Consider the following 17,572-nt stretch of genomic DNA (forward strand, 5'->3'; position numbering starts at 1 on the left):
AAAAAAATTACCCAATTCTTCTCTTTGGGTAAGAAATCATGCTTATATTATTCTGCAAATTCCAGGATGAAGCAAGAGGTTTGTCAAGAGGATCATGCAAGATATTTGCAATAGGTTCCTCAAAAAAACAATATTTTTCATTGGCAATAATCAATAAAATCATTATCATGTTTTTATTCCCTATTACAGAACTGGTTCTGTAAGATAAATTCTCAAAATAGGGCATCATGGAAGAATTTAAAGAATGTGGTATGTATTTAAAGAAAAAAAAACCCTCTATAATTCTCAGATCGATTTTAGCTTTAATTGAGTTTCTTTAGGATATTCCCAGTTAAATAAGTTTTCCTAGAAAAAATTTGCCCCTTATCATCTAAAGCACTCTCGCTGGAATAGTCTTAGGAAGTAGTTGAGCTGAATGATATTAACCTAAATGTAATTTTACTATCTTTAGCTCACTCCTGTAGATAAATTTGCACAGCAGAAGGGATTTAAAAATCTTTCTTTTACAATTTATTCCAATTTTTTCTTCCCAAATAAACAAAGAGTTAAGTCCCCTGAACCAACCAACAACAACAAAAAAGATTTTATTATAATCCCAGTGAGAGCATGTCTAGTGAAAAAAAGTGAACTTGCTCTTCTTACTTGGCATGAAACTGTGAGAGGAAAAACAACCCTGAAATTTGGAGAATTTCTCAATATGAAGTGAGATGTTATGCCTAAAGTCTGAATACCTTGTACTCTTTGAGTAAAGATTAAGTGAAACTGTGCATTTAGAAGCACAGTAAAGAGAGGGACTAGGGAGAAAGCAGAAGGGTCATCTACTTCCAGGTAGTCAAATCAGACAGTAGCACCAAACATGCACTTTCAACCTTGAACGGTACTCCCCAGCTGTGCTAACTGACCACTTGACTTAACTGGGCCAATCCAGATATCACTCCCTCAGAACTTGAAATTGTGAAAATGAGATGTTAGTTGAGTTGAAAATACATCCAGAGCCAGGGCCAAGTTGACAGGGTAAGCCAACGTGAAGCCGAGAGCAAGCTGACATGACAAAAGAGTACAGAAGGCAGAATATCACTTTGTATATCAAAAGAGAATGAAACAGAGAAGAGTGATAGAAATCAGACAACACCTGGGAGCAACCATGGTTCCTGACTGTCCTCTTCGATCCCCAGTGACCTAATATATTTCCTGTCCTAGAGGGGAATGCCCATGATGTGGCCTGCTCTTTCATTTATATAAACATTTTTATTTGCGATAATCTGAGTGGGTTTCTATTCCTTGAAACCAAACAGCCTTGACTAAGACAGGTAGCTTCACAAAGTACCTATCTGAGCTAAGCAGCAGGTGTTCACCAGGTGGCCAGTGGAGAATGAACATCTCCAAAAGAGGAAGAGCCTCTAGGTCAACCTTGAGGCAGGAGAGAGCAAATCCAGTTCTAAGAACTACGAGTAGTAGGTACAGACAGAGCATGAGAAACATGGTAAGGTGAAGGAGTCGGGGGGTAAAGACTGAAAAGACAGCCAGGAGCCAATGCAGGAAGGACCTCGTGATACTTGCCAAGGTAGTTAGTCTTTATCCTGTAATGGATGGGATCAGAGGTGTGTTATAGAAGATCATTCTGGCCCAAGATGTGAAGGCTAAAGTGGAGGAGGTTGGGGCAAGATTGGAGGCAGAAGACTAGTGAGAAAAAGAATTCTTCAAGGGTACCTTTGTATGTCATTATTACTTCCACCATCAGGGACTATTTATTCTAAGGGAGGAGGGAAAAGAAAAGAGCATTAACTTGGTCCTAAGAAGAAAATCAGCACAACCCCCTGTGAAATAACCCTCTGTAGGTTGGCCAGTGGTGTAAGTTGCATAGGATTGCACCCTTCAGGCCTATGTTTTAAAGAAACTTCTAGAAACCCAAGGGGTTGGTGACCCATGAGCACCACCAAAAGTGCCTTAGTATCTATAAAATACAGATCACAAAAGAAACTCACACTTGGAAATACCACACAATTTCACACTTCATTTTCCTAGTTCTCAAAGTCATTTATTAATTTCCCATCAAAACATAAAGCCACATCAAGGTTTAGTTACCTCAGAAGCATGGCACCTTTCATAAAGCCTGATAAAAGCTTTAATAATTAAAGACTGACTTTGAAAGAAGGGCACCTAAAATTCTTTGGCTCAATGTTTTTGTGCAGTTCAGTAATACAAACGGAAAACATGAGTATCCCTGAATAAATGGAAGCTATGGATGTCTGATCCTAATTAGTTTAGATAACAGGGCAAATCAAATCCCCAGATATTTAAAAGGATGGAAATGGAGCTGTCAGGTTTGATGACAGGCTAGGCTGTGGACACAATAAACTTCCCATCTTATCAGTAATTTCTCTTACATATGAATGTAGGAAGTAGACATTACACTGACAAAAAACAGCTGAGTGCAAAGCACCTCTTTAATATTATGCTTTGACTTGAGTTTGTCTCTTCCCACACTTAAAATGCCTGTCAACTGTCCAATTATGGATGGATCCCATGCTTAAACTACACCCTGACAATGGTCACCTTCCTCTCTCATTCCATGTGCCACTGGAGTGCGGTATGCTAACCACATCTGAAACACTGTTTGTTGTGTAAGGTATTCTTTAAGTGACTTTAATTGCCAACAGCCAACATAGAGATTCCTTTTATTCTTACTGTGCAGTGAGTAATCCACCAATAATAGCTTTAGCATCACCTGGAAGCTTATTAGAAACAAGAGGCCCGGTGCACAGATTTGTGCACCAGTGGGGTCCCTGGGCCTGGCCTGTGGGGATGGGGCCAAAACCGGCTCTCTGACATCCCTGAGGGGTCCCGGATAGCGAGAGGGCAGTTCTTGGGTGACACACCCTGGAATTGGGCTCCCTCCTCTCTGGTTCAGGGTGCGTCACCCAAGAATTGCAGCTGCCAAGTCACCGCAGCTCAGCAGCTCCTGTGCTGAACGTCTGCTCCCTGGTGGTCAGTGTGCGTCACAGCTACCAGTTGGAGCATCTGCCCCCTGGTGTCATATCTACCAGTTGGATAGTTGAACAGTCAAACGGTAGCTTAGGCTTTTATATATATAGATAGTCCCAGGCCCCACCCAAGGCTGATTGCAATCTGCATCTTATCAAGAGCTCCAGGCGATCTTATGATATTTGAGAAGCACTGCCAGACATTTTTGGAAAACACAGTTGAGGAGAGTTAGACCAAAACCTAAGATCTGATCTCAATATTCTTTGCTAGTTGGAAGAAATGCCTTCCAAGTCCTGCATGTAAAAACGACTGCTATTTACATTGAGCGGGACTTTCCAGGAAGATGGTATGTGCTGTGGAGACACAGACAAACCTTAAAGCCAGAGAGCTCTGAGTTTAAATCTAAGCACTGCTACTCATATGCAGTGAGACCCTGGGCAAGTTACTTACCCACAGTGTTGAGTCTTTTGTCCCTTTTCCCTGAAGTTGAAGGGACCTTTAGTTTTTTGTTTGCTCTTATTTTGTGTGCTTTTTAGATCATTGCAGCTCATATGCAGTTAGAAGAAATAATAGAGATCCCATAAACCTTTCTCCTGGTTTCCCTCTATGACAACATCTTGCACTAGTACAATAGCACAAGAAGGAAATCTGTTCTCCATCCCTTATGTTTGCCATTTCAAGAATGTTACATCAACAGAATCATACAGCGGGGATTCTCCTGAGATTGGCTTTTTCACTCAGCATAAGTGCCTTGAGATCCATCCAAGTTGTTGCATGTATCATTAGCTCATTCCTTTTTTACTGCTGAGTCCTATTTCATGGTAGAGATGTACCACCGTGCAACTGTTCACCTTTTGAAGGACATTTTGATTGTTTCCAGTTTTGGGCTTTTACAAATAATGCTGCTATAAACAGGCATATACAGGATTCTGTGTGAACATAAATTTCTATTTATCTGGGACAAATGTTCAAGAATGGAATTGCTGGGTTATATGGCCATTTTGTGAGAAACTGCCACACTCTTTTCCAGAGTGGCCTATGCCATTCAGATTCCCAATAGCAACATATATGAGTGATTCAGTTCTCCAGACACTTGACATCATTTGGTGTTAATACTTACTCAATCAAAACAATTACAAATGTGAGAAAAAGCAAACAATGCACAGGCTGTCGCTATTTATAATTTTAGCTTGTATGATAGGTATGTACTATGGTAGTGATATCTCACTGAGCTTTTAATTTGCATTTCCCTAGTGGGTAATGATGTTGAGCATCTTTTCATGTGCTTATTTGCCATCTGTATGTCTTTTTCAGCGTAATGTCTATTCATGTATTTTGTCCATTTTGTAATTTTTTTTTTTACTGTTGAATTTTGAGAGTTTGTTATATATTCTAGAAACAAGGCCTTTGTCCGATATGTGGATTGCAAAGATTTCTTTCAGTCTGTAGCTTGTTTTTTTATCCTCTTCACAGGGTCTTTTGTGGAGCAAAAGTTTTTGGTTATGATGAGGTGAAATTTATTGATTTTTTGTTTTGTTATGGATGTGCTTTTAGTGTCAAGTCTAAGAACTTTTCATCTAGCCCTAGATTCTGAGGATTTCCTTCAATTTTTTTTTTCTAAAAGTTTTATAACCTTATGTCTTACATTTAACTCTGATACACTTTGAGTTAATTTTTTGTATAAGCTGTGAATGTTCATTTGCTTGTGCCATCAATTTTGACCTGCACACTCAACTTAATAGAACTTTGCAAGAAAAAAAAAATCAGAGTCATTACACTAAATGTACATATTAAATGTAAGAAACCACAGTTCTAGAAACATTCAAATGTTTCACCATGTCCAGGATCATATCTGCTGATGCATTTGCTCACAAGTTAGCAATCCCTGATGCTATAGTGGTTTCTTTAGAATATCAGCCCGAGGGTAGAACATTGTTCAACAATACCACTGACCAAGCTGTAATAATTCGTTTTCACATGGTGTTACATTGACTTGCTTCTTAGGACTATTGATGAATTTTTTTATCCTCCTCCTTTATAATAGCCCCTGATGGTGGAATAAGAATGTTTCTAGATTCTGAAACTACCCAAATCCTAATATTATTGTGCATAGCCAATGGAGAAGTTATGTCTGTCTCAAAGTTTGCTCATAAAAGTCACTCAAAACAACCTGTATATTAATTGTTCGCTTCTTCTCACATTTATAACTGTATTGATTCAGTAAATAATGCAATGACTCATTACATTTTTGTTGTTTAAGACGTAAGAAAACATGCCAGTACTCAGAATGTTGTAAAAAACTACCTCATACAACACGCTGTATATCAATTCCATTTCTTTAAATAAAGTAACTTCTGTTAACAATGTTGCATGTATTCTTCAGTCTATTTTCCATGCATTTATATGTACAATAAGTCCTCACTTAACTTCCTTAATAGGTTTTGTGACTATAAGTAAAATGCAGTACAATAAAACCAATTTTGCCATAGGCTAATTGATATAAACAAAAATTAAGTTCCTTGGGCATCTCATTGATCAAAATGACATTGAACATACCAATGTTGAACAAAACAATGTTATTCAAGAACTTGCTGTATGTGGATGACATTTACCTAAATTTAGGTTGTATTTTGTAAAATCAAATGATTAAGATATTTTCTCTTGTGCTGGTCTCTCACTTTTAAGTCCTTCCCCCACCTTGAGATTACCTGAATCATGGTTTCATTTTTTGCAAATAACTATTGAATCCATCTGTAATACATTTTTGTGTATGGCATGGAATAGGAATCAATTCTTATTTTTCACAAATAATTACCCAATTTTGAGTATGGCTATATTAAATCCTATGTTGATAGTCCTGACAGATTCTTTGTATCTATAAAAATGTAAATATATTTTCCAGATACTTATTCGGTTTCACTGATTTACTATTCTTTTTTTTGGGGGGGGGGGGTCAGATTTTAACTTTATAATGAATACCTTTAGACATCTGACAAGTCAAGTTTTCCTTGCTTTATTTGTCAATATTTTAATGGCTGTAATTATCTCTAGCTTATTTTTTAAGACAAATAAATGAATCTATATTTTCGAGTTCAAAAAAACCCCAACAGTCCTAGTGAGATTCTGATTATGACCAAATTTATAAATATTACAGAGTGCTCTGTATTTTTGCAACTATTCATTTATGTCCCTTGGCAAAGTTATAAAATATAGATTGAGAGAAATTATTGAGAATGCTCTCTAACCTTACTTAAAACACTAAATTTCATGCCTCTCTCTTTTAACCTTTAAAGCTCTTTAGGTCTTTATGTACAGACAACAAAACCACCACAATATTCAAAAACAAAGAAATCACAGATGCATATGTTCTAGTAACTACTTAGTTTGATTTTTTTAAATAATAAGAAAATAATTATCCTTATGCTACAAAGTAGAGAAACAACAGGCTCTCTGTGTATATATTTGGAGGCATTTGAGAGTGAGCAGGTGGAGATGGTAGAAAAAGCCAAGCTCGATTTTGAGTCCTAGAACATATAAATAAACAGTGTGTTATTACTCCACCTGCAGAGGACAACTGCTGTAAGAAATGCAAAAATATTTAATCTGGAAAATGAGATGGTATTAACCCAGCAGTTATGCTAAAGACAACTGTTAGCATGAGTTGCCTGAAAAAATTAGGAAACTTCACTCTAAACAACTGAATTTTAATGAAGCTTATTATGGGTGTTTACTATTCCCAATGACAAATTGCCTTAAAATAAAAACAGCTCGATGACACACTATTCCTACACTGAAAGAGACAAGGTAAAATTAAATAGAGTATGTTTGTTCTACTCTTCCAACAATTAAACTGGATTAATTATTAAGTGAAAATATCCACCGGTGACAGAGACCACTAGCGTTACACTATCCCTTTTCCTTTTCTGCCTTCATTAACAAGAACCCAAATTTTTAGCTGGCCATATTGCTGCTCAATTAAAGGACGATGTATCCCAGCTTCAGCTGCAGATAGGTAAAGCCACGTGGCAAAGCTCTGTGTGTGCCTCCTTGGCTCCCTCTCTCCTGCTGGCTAAGGGGACATGTGATGGCTGGAGGTTTAACAACTACTGGACCATGAGGACAGGGATTATATCATAAAGATGAAAGAGGGGTGAGCTGGAAGGAGTCTGGGTCCCTGATGATATATGGGAAAACCATACCATCATCTTATCTCCAAAGGAAATAAATCTCTTTCATTTGTGATATAAATTAACTTATATCTTATTGAAGATATTTTCATTTGTTTTGTTAGATGCACCTGAACCCAATACCAAATTGATTGATTCTCTTCAATGGTTATAGACCTTTTTTATTTTCTATTTCTTCTTGAGTTCTATTGAAATATTTTCCCAAGACTGTGTACATTGGGACAGTTTCATTGATTATTTCCATGAAATAAAAAGAGCAGTGAGTTTAAAGGGTCTTGTTTAATCTCCCAGTTCCATCATTTACCAGGCATTGTGTTCCAGGCAAGCCTACATAGACTCTGAATCTGCTTCCTCATTTATTAACCAGACATAATAAGTCCTAGCTCAAAGAGCTCTTGGGAGTATACTTAATTGTTTGATAGTGTACTACAAGCACTATAGACTATAGGACATTATACTCTTACTAGAGGCCCGGTGCACGAAATTCGTGCACGGAGGGGGGTTGTCCCTCAGCCCAGCCTGTACCCTCTCCAATCTGGGACCCCTCAAGGGATGTCCGACTGCCCGTTTAGGCCCGATCCCTGGGATCGGGCCTAAACGGGCAGTCGGACATCCCTCTCACAATCCAGGACTGCTGGCTCCCAACTGCTTGCCTGCCTGCCTTCCTGATTGCCCCTAACCGCTTGTGCCTGCCAGCCTGATCACCCCATAACCACTCTGCTGCCAGCCTGTTTGCACCCAACTTCCCTCCTCTGCCGGCCTGGTCACCCCTAACTGCCCTCTCCTGCAGGGTTGATCACCTCCAACTGCCCTCCCTTGCAGGCCGGGTGCCTCCCAACTGCCCTCTCCTGCTGGCCATCTTGTGGTGGCCATCCTGTGTCCACATGGGGGCAGGACAGCTGGTTTGCCCTGAAGGGTGTCCCTGATCAGGGTGGGGTACCCTTGGGGCGTGGGTTGGCCTGAGTGAGGGGCCTGTGGTGGTTTGCAGGCAGGCCACGCCCCCTGGCAACGCAAGCGGAGGCCCTGGTATCTGGAATTTATTTTCCTTCTACAATTGAAACTTTGTAGCCTGGAGCGGAGCCAAGCCTGGGGCTCCCTCCGAGGCCGCAGCCATTTGTGTTGGGGTTATAATTGAAACTTTGTTGCCTTAAGCGGGTGGGCCTGGCCAGGGAGTGTGGAAAGCTTTGCTTCCCCTGTTGCCGGCGGCAACCCTGGCCTGCTCTCTCAAGCTCCATTCTGCCGCCATTTGTTTGAATTTGTTTACCTTCTATAATTGAAACTTTGTAGCTTGAGTGGAAGCTTAGGCCTGCAAAGGCTGGCAAAAAGCTTGGCTTCCTCTGTTACCTAGGAAACCTTGCTCTCTGTGGCTGTAGCCATCTTGGTTTGGGTTAATTTGCATACTCGCTCTGATTGGATGGTGGGCGTGGCTTGTGGGTGTGTCGGAGGTATGGTCAATTTGCATATTTGTCTATTATTATATAGGATAAAACATTACTCTAAAACACAAATAAATAATAATTATGCTATTCCACCACTAAAGCCTTTGGCTATGGGGTAGGAATTCAAATTGCAGATTCTTGGAGGTGGAAGGTCAAGTAGTTTAAGAATCTGTCATTACCCACCTCTACAGACCACCCAAAGGACCAAATATCCACTACATCACGATGTAGCCCTCTCCGTCTTTGGAGAGCTGTCCTACTTAAAAGTTCTTTATGCTGAGCCACAAGATCCTACTCCCCACAGCCCAATTTGGTCTACTTTTTTATTTTCTTGGAAAAAAATCAAGTTTTTGCTATAACAACCTTAAAATATTTAAAGTCAATTATAATCTTCTTGCCAATAATGAAAAGAATTTGGAATTAAGACAGGTGGTTGTGCTACGTGAGGACTGCTATTCTTATAAAAGAGACCCTGGAGAGCTCCCTCGCCCTTCCTCCATGTGAAGGTGCAATGTGAAGATGGCAATCTATGAATCAGGAAGAGGGTTCTCACCAGAAACCAAATCTGCTGGGGCTTGATCTTGGACTTCCCAGCTTCCAGAATTGTGAGGAATAAATTTCTGTTTTTTATAAGCCACCCTGGGCCTATGGTATTCTACTATAGCAACCCAACTGAACTCAGGCAAGAGGATTATGAGCTATTCTGCACTTCATTCAGAGGTGCCTCTAAAGCCATACAAGGTGTTCTGAAATTGATATATAGTATAGTGAATCCCCTTTGTTTTCTTTTCAAAGGGGAGATTCTCATTCCTCAGTTCCATCTATAAATTAATGAAGAACTGTATTACAGTTAGAGTCACACAGAAATCAAGAAGCATATTAAATCTAGATAAAACATGGGATACGTTGCCAGATTATAATGGTAACATTTGACTGAGACTCATAGGTGGTCAGGGAGTGAGCACAGTGGACATCAGCAGATGTTCCCACTTAGATGAAAGAGCTGCGGCTAAGCAGCCACAAGGAGGCAAATGTGGTTGAGCCAAGGTGGGGCAGGTCAGGCAGGTAATGGAGAATGAATATGTAGGGCTTTAAGGTCACTGCAAGGACTGTGGCTTGTGCTCTGTGTCAAATGGAGAGTCACTGCAGAGTCTGAGAAGAATGACATGATTGGATTTCCATTTCAAAAGGATCACCTTGGCTCCTTTATTGAGAATGAACTGAGGAAAACAGAGGAGCAAGGGTATGAGCAAAAAAAATTATTATTTTCTGATGTAATTCAGGTGGTTCTGTCCAGGGTGGTTGAAATAATAAGTGCAGTAGTCACCCCTTATCCATCAGGGATATATTCCAAGACCCCCAGCAAATCCCTGAACCTGTGAATAGCACCAAACCCTATATATTCTGTTTTTTTCCTATACATAAAGTTTAACTTAAACATTAGGCAAAGTAAGAAATTCACAACAATAATAAAACACAACAACTACAACAATACACCATAATAAAAGTTATGTGAATGTGGTCTTTTTCTCTTTAATAATGGATCTGATAACATAGGTGGCTACTAAGTGAGTAAGAGGCAGGTAGAATATACAGCGTGGATGTGCTAGAAAGTGATGATTCAGTCGCAGGTGGGACAGAGCAGGATGGTTTGAGATTTCATCATGCTACTCAGAACAGTGCATAATTTATAACTTATGAAATATTTTATTTCTGGAATTTTCCATTTAATATTTTTGGATTAGGTTGGCAGTGGGTAACTGAAACCATGGCTAAGGTTAAGGGGAGAGACTACTGTGGTTGGATTCTGGATATATTTTGAAGGTAGAGAAAATAGAACACCCTAATGGATTGTGTGTGAGATGCAAGAGACCTAAATTAGAAGAAATCTCAACCAGGAAAAGTAAAGAAGAGACAAGAAACAAATAAATGGGGTTGTAAGAGACCTAGGGAGAGATCTGGGAAAAAATACTGATGAGTTCCTGTTCTTCACCTCAGCTAGTGATAATAAAAACCATGACCCTTTAACACATTGAAGAATATACCCCAACAAGAAAACAGAACACTTCATTCAGAGGTGCCTCTGGAGCCAGACAAGGTGTTCCGAAATTGATATATAGTATAGTGAATCCCTCTGGGTTTCTTTTCAAAATGTAAAGAAGAGGAAAAGACAAAAATGCAGTAATAAAATACAGTGCAAACCTTGAAGATTGATATCATCCAAACTACGGGCTAAAGATATTCTGTACGGTGATATCTTTTACAATAGCATCTGTGTTTTATAGGTCAAAATAAAGACGACCTGTTCTGGCTTACACCATATTTAATGTCCCCTGTGTCTTGGAATGCCAGAACATCTCTCTTTGTGAACTGTCACATCTCTGCTGATGGCAGCTTTGTCCTGGCAGCAATGATTATTAAGCAGAGCCACTACAAAGCATAAAAGTGAACAAGGAGGGCACCAGAGAACAAAAATCAAGAATGAAGCGGGGGCGCTAATATTAAATCTGATAGGGAAAATGTGTAGTACACTCTTTAATTATAATAAATACCTATATTTAAAGGTGACAGTTTTTTTTCTCTTTTTTTTAAAGATATATGTAGACTTATGTAGGGCTAATTTAATTTTCCTTCATTTATTCTCTCTTTTCCAGTAATCTAATTGCATATTGTTATACTATGCCAACAGCTCTCCCAGGAGAAGAGGAAAGAAAAACAATACACAAAACGGCAGAAACCGGCACCCATCTGCTCCTTTATCACTGGCACCATTTCAATGATGTTTATAATTCTTTTTACAGTAATGAAGTATCTGCTCAGTGGTTAATAATTCAAAATACAGTAAAACTAAACCAAACAAATGGTCCCAATGTAAGAAATCAGCATAAGAAATAGGTTTGGACATAATGCAGTAGCTGTCAGAAGGAAGAAAAGCAACATGTTTTATGGGCAGAGCACCGAGGTGTAGATTAAAAGATCTAGTGTCTAGTCAAGAATGGCAGTGGGCATTTTTTTTCTTCTGAAAAAATCTGATTACATTACTGTTAAATCATTTGTTTGATGTCTTATTAATCGAAAATTGCCTTCTAGGAGCTACCTTCTACCCCGCTATTTCAACAACTGGTAGTTCTGTTGGATCTGTTACATCATCATGAAAGATGGATTTCATCGGTGTCAATCCAAGAATCTCTTCTCCACCTCATCTACCCAAATCTCCTTAACTTTTCACCTTAAGCCTCTGCATTTCAAAGACAGAAAGAAGGATGCTTCCCACAGCTTATTCACCAAATGCATCAACTGGCACAATTACTTACATATATACTTTTACTTCCAGCCACTAAATATATTTCAAATGCACCAGGATTAGAAATAACTCTCACATACAGAGGGTTTAACTCTTTACAATAATAAATCCCTGAAATTCTGGGGCAGAGAAATAATGATGCTACATGGAATCCTTGAATATAAACTTTGAAAACAACTGGGACTGGATTTGATAGAAAGTAAATGAAATTTCACATGGAGAGGACTTCTAGCAAGGTTCTCTCTCTTGACCTGGGTGGTGGTTCCATAGGAGTTTATAGCTATTCTTTAAACCATCTGAGCACTAGACATGCATCTGTATGTATGACAGACAGCTGGCCCTACATATCCACAGGTTTTGCATCCACAGATTTAATCAACTGCTGATCAAAAATGTTAGGGGACAAAATCCCAGAAACTTCCAAAAAACAAAAATTGATTTTGCCATGTACCAAGCCCTACAGTGAGTCCTTATGCATGAAATGATGGTAGGCATATCTTGCTGTAGCCTGTACGCAAATATAGGCTACGTGCAAATACTACTCCATTTGATGTAAGGACTTTAGCATCGCAAATGTTGGTATCCGTGGGGGTCCTGGGATCAATCCTCTGTGGATACCGAGACATAACTGTATGCCACATTTAAAAAGTAATAAAATTTTCTTTACAAATCTTTTAGGAATTTAAATACTTAGGTGTACTTCTAATGAGATTCAGGGAGCTGGAGGTGGTATTTCAAGGTACGTTTCAGTCTCTGATTCTATATTTATTACGTATTAGTCAATCCATCACTGTCAACTCTCCATATTAAAAAATATTTCAAGGTGAAAAATCAGAAACTCCGTCTTAATCAAAATTTTAAAGCAAGAATTAAAGACATTCATGATATATGTGTTATCACTCAGGAATGTGACTATGATAAGAAACTGCAAATTTGCCCTCTCTGCCCTATTTTCTTCCTATTTTATTTACTGATGATGAACAGAAACTCATTATGAACGAACTATCCCCTTTGAACTCACAATAAATTAAAAACAAAACAAAAGCAGACATCAACCTTCAGAGTACAATTACAATAATGCTACATTTCTCTTTTAAATAATAAAAATTATCATGCGAGTAAAGCCTTAAGAGTTTAAATAAATTTCTCTGCCATACATGAAGAAAACAAAATGTAAGAAAATTATCAAATTATAACCATGTCTTTTCTTCCCTTATTTCCATTATATTTCGCTGAATTTATCTGTTTACTGCCTTGTAATTAGCACTTTAGAAGGAACTGTGTAAAAATGTTCTTAAATGTTTCTCTTTTCACACACACACACACAAATAAAGTGAAGTATTTATGTTGCTTATATTCTTTCCCCTTTTTGAGAGTAATTCATGTCCAAAGAACATAATGGCCATTCTTTAAGACTGGTATAATTAAAAAGAGTGAAATCATATGTAGACTTTAAAAGACATTACCAGCAATAGTGAAAAATGCCATAATATTTAAAGACAATCGCTGGTAATCTGTAAATGGGTGATACTTTTTATAAAAGCAAATGGAAAAATGGCAAAGAGTTTTAAAACTGTAAGAATGAACTCAAAGGTGACGGAAGAAATTAAATTAAAAATAAATAAATATGAAGAATGAACTGCCCTAACCGGTTTGGCTCAATGGATAGAGTGTCAGCCTGCAGACTCAAGGGTCCCAGGTTCGATTCCAGTCAAGGGCATGTACCTTGATTGTGGGCACATCACCAGTAGGGGGTGTGCAGGAGGCAGCTGATGGATGTTTCTCTATCATCGATGTTTCTAACTCTCTCTCCCTCTCCCTTCCTCTCTGTAAAAAATCAATAAAATATATATTTTTTAAAAAGAATGAACTCACTATCATCAATTTCTTTCCATCTTAGGAGTGGGCAAATAAATAAAAGCATGTGTAATCAAATATTCAAAATATAATTTGTTTTTAAATGTTGTTTTAAAATGTTTAATTTTTTTCCATGAAAAATTATAAATACCTATACTGATTCCTATAAATGGGTGGTGACATCACCCACATAAAATATTTCTTCAGGCCCTGGCATTTTTCTCAAGTGTTACAGTATAATTTAAGGTAAGCCACATAATGGATTGTATTATAATGAATCATAGATCTTCAAATGACTTATCTAATTTCACTTTACAGTCTAAAAGCACATACATAACCATGTTGTTTCTCTACATGTCTCTATGTTTCTTCCTATTAATTCTAAATGTGGTTCAGCAATCGGCTCTCTTTGCTTGAAAAAAATCTAAGTAGTAAAAAACAGGAAACATTATTAATGTAACTTTTACATTTCATTTAATTGACAAGAGTGCATAGTTACTTAAATTAACCCGTTACATTACATTTCATGATTTCCTTAAATCACTTGGGTATTAGAAAGTAGAGGAGTGCATTTGTGGGTCAAAATTATCATAAGAGCAAGCATTATAAGATTAAACAATTTATTAATTTGGTTTACAATACAACACAGTTATTGAAATGTATTTGCTTCAGACACTGTGTTAGCCTCTGGAACAACAAAGATGACTAGAAATGATGCTTACCTGGCTTTTATTGGAGCAGGTGAGGTTGGCATTTTGGAAAGAGATGGAAAGCAAATATTGCAAGGCCTATATTAAAAGCAAATACAACATGTGTGGTATGAAGAGGAAGGAGCAAGGGGCAGTGAAAGGCTCAACAAAGTCTCCTAAAATACATAATAATTAGTGACTTCTCAATAGGAAGTAAGAAAGTGTAGGCATATTAGGAATGTCAGTCCATCTGCTGTCTGGTATATCCCTGGAGACAAAGAAGAATATAGTGTGCCATTGGCTTCAACTATGGGTAGATAGGGGCTGTGAAGGCACCAGGCTGGTATGAATCTGTAGGCTACAGGGAAGGGGAAAATAAGCACAAGAAGGAAGATATGGCTGGCTCTCTCTTATCATTCAGATTTCAGCTTCCCTGCCAGGTGAGTGGCCTTCCCTCACTCCCCAATACCGTACTGAACAGGTCTCTCACTACTCTCTGTCTTGGCCTACTCATAGTGAATTTTTTCATTTGTTTTAAGTTGTTTATCGTTCACCTTCCTCACAAGATGATAATTTTCAAAAGAGCAGGGAACTGCATTTCTAGCCCCTAGAACAATACCTGGTATACAGTAGGCACTTGATAATATTGCTCAGTGGTGAAATTAGATCAACAAGGAAAAAGAAAGATCCAGAGACAGAGAAACATCCATCAGACCATTAAACCTCAGAGGGAAGATAGGGGAGGGTGGGGATAAGGGGGAGAGATCAACCAAAGGACTTGTATGCATGCATATAAGCCTAACCAATGGACACAGACAACAGGGTGGGGGGTGTGAGGGCATGAGGAGGGATTAGGGGGGCTATGGGGGGATAAGGACACATATGTAACACCGTAATCAATAAAGAAATTAAAAAAAAACCAATAAAATAACAAAAAAAAGAAAAAGAAGAAAGGAAAAAGAGAAAAGGTAAAGAATAGTCCACATAAAAAAAAAAAAAGACAGGAATAGTGCACTATAAAGCACTGTCTCAGATCAGAGGTCAGCCAGGGTACCAATCCCTCAGTCCCAGAAACCATTCCCTACCAAAAAGTTCAAAAAGAACATTTCAAAAGGACTATGCTTACCACATATTCTACATACTGTAAAAGCTTGTCAGATTGGAAGGCAGAACATTGATTGCATTTTACACATACTGCTACCTCAACAAAAAGTGAAAAAAGATATATTTTAATGGTGATATTATAATTGAAAGCTTATTCAAGTAAGTAGGTTTTTCAACATAAAATATTAATCTGGTCAATAATCATATTTGTAAGAAAGAAATGGAGTATTATTGTGTGAGCCATAAGTTCAAGTTCCTATCCTGAGTACTTAAATATTTTTTACAAACATCACTATATTAATCTGCCTTTTTTGCATTTTACTGCTGTTACTGTTCAAAAATTCAATCTCCTAAACAAATGGCAATTCAAGAACACATTCAAATTCCAGTGATATATTATTCCTGTGACTACAGAGGTATATTTGCCCATTCAGTCTTTTTTTTTTTTCATTCAATAGCTGTTATATATCTCTGAATACAAAATACACACTCTGCTTTCTCAACTACTATAACAGACAGCAATTTCTACAATCCCTCATCCTTTCTCTGAAAACACTTAAAATATACTTAAATTTAAATTAAATCACACAGGAAAGTTATTTATGCTATTTTGTCATAACTTGAATATTTTATTTTATTCAATGTATCTTGTAGGTTAAAAGTAAAATGTCATGAGCCTCATTATTTAAGTTCCATATAGGAAAAGTACCGTTGCCTGAAATATTTTGACATATACAAGACAGCACTGCACCTAGTATTATTGCCCTGCAAGATTTAAATATCTTTTGGTATTATAGCTCCCCTGCATTAGGAGGGGTTCTTCCAGTTTTAATACACTTTTTTCTATTTAATTTTTAGATACATGAATCCAGCAAAGGGGGAAAAATGAACTTCTAAGGAGAAACTCATAAATGCTCTTGTAATATAAACAATTTCTTCTGAACAATTTACAGATTCAGTTCCAATAACAATGAAGTCTTTTTCAGCTTGACAACCCAGCTACCACAAATGATGGCTATACTCTTTAATGAGTCAGCAGTTGAGTAAATTTCTTTAAGTGATCCCAAATCCCAACCTCCAGAATAGATGGTTCCTGGTTATTGCTTAGTTTGTACATACTCAGTGAAGACAACATACACACTCCTGAAAAGGGAAGAGACCGGCTACATGACTCTGGGCACGTCCCATAAACCTGGAAACTACCAGCCACTAAATAGGCTATGTGAGGGTTAGGTGTGGCAATACATGTAAGAATGTCCTGAAAACTATAAAAAGCCATATACTGGTACATGCAAGATTCCTATTATTACTAGTAATGACTAAAAAAGTGCAACATGTCACTGATTTATCTTTTTTCCCTTCCATGTAAGATTTGAACCACAATGGGGGAAAGTGCAGAGACTGAAGATAAACCAAATGGCCCCTTTGCACTGGGCCTCATTTACAATACACACAGCATTAAACTCACAGTAAGCAGACAGACACCATCTCCTCATGCCCAGGTTGTCATAATTGCTTCCTAACCCGTCTCCCTGTTTGTGCCTTTGCCACCTTATAATCTGTTCTCCGTCTGCAGCAATCATAATGAGCCTTTAAAAATAAAGCTGTTCATATCACTCCTCTGCTTAATACCCCTCCACAGCTTCTCATCTCCGTCGGAGCAAAAGCCTAAGTCCCTAGGCTGGCAAGCAAGGCCCTACAAGGGCAGCCTCTCTGCCCCGCCCCACCTCCTCCACCCTCTCCCCTGCGGAAGGTACTCTAGTGGCCTCCTTGCTCTTCTTTGCACAGGCGTGCCCCAACTCCAAGTCTTTGCACTTGCTGTTTCCGCTGCCTGGATAGTCTCATCCCATGTATCCATGTGGTTTCCTCTCTCATTCACCTTCAAGCCTCCGCTCAACTGTCACCTTATTGCAAGCCTACCCATACTCCTGGCATCCCCAGCCCTTTTCCTACTCCAAAATAGTTCCTTACAGTATGACCTACTTTACTTTATTGCATTGCCTAATT

General features: G+C 38.2%; 1 protein-coding gene across 15 annotated transcripts in view; it reads right to left on the reverse strand.

Annotated features, from left to right (window-relative positions):
- Positions 1-17,572, reverse strand: part of PAM (peptidylglycine alpha-amidating monooxygenase) — a 268,465-nt gene that overhangs the window by 168,533 nt on the left and 82,360 nt on the right. The window contains exon 1 of one of the 15 annotated variants that reach the window (XM_054715029.1): positions 13,641-13,659. The exons of the other annotated variants lie outside the window; for them this stretch is intronic. The gene's annotated coding sequence lies outside the window, so the exon portion shown is untranslated. Of the gene's footprint in view, positions 1-13,640; positions 13,660-17,572 lie in introns of those variants that run through there. 15 annotated transcript variants of the gene reach the window in all.

The sequence above is a fragment of the Eptesicus fuscus genome, chromosome 4 (genome assembly GCF_027574615.1).
Source record: "Eptesicus fuscus isolate TK198812 chromosome 4, DD_ASM_mEF_20220401, whole genome shotgun sequence".
In the NCBI taxonomy this organism is placed as follows: Eukaryota; Metazoa; Chordata; class Mammalia; order Chiroptera; family Vespertilionidae; genus Eptesicus; species Eptesicus fuscus.